We start from the raw sequence: 3,461 nt of genomic DNA, 5'->3' as shown, positions 1-3,461 counted from the left end.
AGGTAAGTTCATGACTCACAGTCCAGAATGGCTTCAGCCTTAGGTCTTTCTTGCAGTAATCAGGCCAGCATCCAGATTTGCAGTAGCTGTTAACTTTCTGGCAAACCTCATCATTGCCCTGTTCCATTTTGTATTCCAATGACAAGCCTGTCTCTAATCATTCGATCTTCTTCAACGAAATTGCAGCGTTTTGCCAGTTGGCGCAACTCTGTGACATAAGAATCAATAGTTTCGTGCTGTTTCTGGTTCCTCTTGTGGAATTTGTACGATTCAAATGTCTCATTGACTTCGCCAATGCAATACTCATCGAAAGATTTTTTAATCTGATCTAGATCAGTGGGTCGGGGGGATATAAATAGACCCACTGCTTCGTCTGCAGAAGGTGAAAGTAAATTGCTAACAATGCTTCCTCCTTAATCAACCAGAGATGGCAGTATCTATCGTTTTCTCAATGGCATAGATGAATCAGTTCGAAAACAGATTACTTACAAATAACACTTAGACTTAACACTGAATGTGTTCATTAGTATGATTTTACCTTTGTTTAGGAGCTATTGGTGTTTTTGTAGAGCACAAACCTTTTAGCACATGGGTGTGTAAGTTAGATTTTGGACTAATCATCTGTCAGTGAGGAGCAGAGTCCATGAAACTGCCATTTTTTTGGGAGGTCTGGGACGGAATGAACTAAATCGTCCACATGTGAATCATCGGATGGCTTGTTTTAGTTGACTTTAGTCAACGCAAGTGTTGGAATGTCATGTCTTACCCTTATTTCCATCATGGTGTCATTCAAGTAGACGTCTCCATTCATGGTAAATCACTTTCTCATTGGGCCAATATTATCAGGAGACAGTTCTTGGAAAACTATACCATATCAACGTTGGAGTGGTCACCAGTAAATAGCCCGATATGAATCCTACAGGTATGTTATATCCCATGAAACAGCAGCTGAAGAAAATTGACGTTGGCCCTAATTCAAGCCCTTCGTTTGCAACCGTCTGTGACATCTGGGATGAAATGACAAATAATTGTCCAAAATTTAGCAGAGTCGATTCCCAGGTTGAGTGATGGTTTCTGAAGTGTTTTGTTGACAGTGTTAAAGTGTTCCGAAGAAGAAGAAGAAGAAGAAGAAGAAGAAGAAGAAGAAGAAGAAGAAGAAGAAGAAGAGAATGAAATGTCAGAAATATCCAGTTGGGGATGCATAGATTTTTGTCTAGATGTAGGTCTAGAGCGCGGCCGGAATTAAACGCGAGAAAGTAAATTGCTAACAGTGCTTCCTCCTAAGTAGAATCTATGGTGTTTTACCTACCGTCAACTGGGGCTACTTAGGCCACTCGGGGTAACTTAAGTCACTTACAATAAGTTACAAAAAACGGTCTGTACAAAGGAACAGATTTAAACGTTCAGCCATCATTGCGTTTAGCAGGCCAACTCCGAGCCAGATTTTTCGAGTAGTACAACCAGTTGTAGCTGTCTAATACAATGCCAGGTTGGCTAATTGATTATACCACATCTCTCTTTCTTGAGTTTGGAACAGAAGACACTCATTACAATTACATTCTTTAGAGAGGATAGACTCTGCAGAGTATTTATACTTTAAAAAATTAAAGGAATAAAACAAAAAATTAGATCAAACAGAAAAACGGACATCGAATTTCTGTAGATGCATAAAAGCAAGAACTTGAACTTGAGACTTCTTGGTCAGCTAGCTATAAGTGGGAAACAGCTTAACCGTGCCTCACAAATCCAATGTCCACTGATCAAATGTCCTTGTGTTGGGCTTTTGTAATTAAAGTACATGTATCATTCAGTAGACGAGTATGAAATTCCACCTAAATGTGTATGTTTCAAAACTCAAAAATTCTTTGAAATAGGATGCATGTCTAATGCACCTGTGAATGCATTCTGATGCATTTTATGTGTATGCAAAATTTCTAATCTTTAATGTATGTTGCAATTGTTGTGACCAGAGTGCTGTATAGCTACACATCTTAACAAAGGCCAATTTCTGTTACACGCAAAAGCATGTATGTCTGTAGGACATCGACCCTATAGTGTTAATTTTTGTGGAGGTTTAATCTCTCGGCCACTTCGTGTTGTGTAATGTGTTTGTGTTTGCTCACTATGGGTGTGTTGCATTGGTGGTGATGCACACCTGGGTGCAGTCACAGGCAACGACGATGATTTGTTGTTGCCATTACCACCTGACTTGGTTCCGATAACAGCATTGTCTGGAGGGTGTCTGTCATCTGTTTGACTTAGCCTGTCTCTTGGAGTTGAGATCAGCGATGTAGCCACATGTGTTGACTTCCTTTCATCACACGGACCAAGGCTTCGTCTGCGTAGATGGGATCGATTTCGTCTTTTCATCCCTCTTGGAGTGTCAACAAGATAAGACCTCTCATGTACATCTCCTCCTCTTGATTGATAGGGTTTGAGGATTGATGCTTTTTCAAGCTTAGGTTCTGTAATCCAGACAGTTTCGTTTCGTTCGAAATTCTGAAGTCTTTTACCGCCATGCCTTCTATCGAAGTAGTTCTTCTGCTGGTTCTTCATGTGTTTATCAACAGAACGAAACTGCTTCAGCTTCCGGCCCTGAGGTTTCAGTTGAGATGGCAGACTAGGTAATTTGGTTCTCAACTGTCTTCCTTGCAAAAGTTCTGCTGGACTTTGTCCTTGTTTGAGTGGCGTTGCTCTATAGTTGAGAATGGCAATGTGGGGGTCATCTGCTTTTCGAAGAAGATTTTTCACTGTCTGTACAGCTCTTTCAGCCTCGCCGTTCCCTTGTGGATGTTTTGGACTGCTCGTTTTATGTTCAAACCCGTATGTTTCTGCAAAGTTTGCAAACTCATATGAAGCAAACTGAGGTCCGTTGTCACTTATGACAATCTCTGGTATTCCATACTTGGCACTTTGAGTGTTCAACCACAGTTGACGACGTTGTCTTTCTGAGTAGGACTATCTCTATCCATCGGGAGAAATAATCGACGATCAACAAATAATTATGGTGATAGCCGTCTGTGTTTTTCGCAGATTGAGCATTTCCGTACTTCCTCTTCGATCTGGTGTGAAATTCCTGGCCACCACACTGAAGACTTGGCAAATGCACGAGACTTGACAACTCCTTGGTGACCTTCATGGATTCTTCGTAGGATTTCCTTTTGCATCGATGTCGGAATCACCATCCTTGCATTGTAAAGGAGTAGTCCATGGGCCATGGTAAGTTCATGACTCACAGTCCAGAATGGCTTCAGCCTTAGGTCTTTCTTGCAGTAATCAGGCCAGCATCCAGATTTGCAGTAGCTGTTAACTTTCTGGCAAACCTCATCATTGCCCTGTTCCATTTTGATCTCGTCCGGTTTCGTTTTCGAAGCTGGGAAGCTTTCTATGACTGCTCTGACAAATGAGTTCACTGCATCTTCTTGTAAGCTTGCTTCTCTCAGGGGAGCTCTGGACAACAG

At 41.4% G+C, this 3,461-nt stretch overlaps 1 protein-coding gene across 1 annotated transcript in view; it reads right to left on the bottom strand.

Moving 5' to 3' along the window:
- LOC106013702 (uncharacterized protein K02A2.6) overlaps positions 1-3,204 on the bottom strand; it is a gene marked incomplete in the record, with an annotated part of 5,017 nt that extends 1,813 nt beyond the window's left edge. Inside the window, 1 exon segment of the mRNA XM_035973342.1 lies at positions 3,007-3,204.
- Between the last annotated feature and the right edge of the window lie 257 nt (positions 3,205-3,461).

This window comes from Aplysia californica, unplaced genomic scaffold (assembly GCF_000002075.1).
Source record: "Aplysia californica isolate F4 #8 unplaced genomic scaffold, AplCal3.0 scaffold01150, whole genome shotgun sequence".
Taxonomy (NCBI): domain Eukaryota; kingdom Metazoa; phylum Mollusca; class Gastropoda; order Aplysiida; family Aplysiidae; genus Aplysia; species Aplysia californica.
The sequence above is the reverse complement of the archived record's forward strand: the minus strand, read 5'-3'. Positions and strand labels throughout refer to the sequence as shown.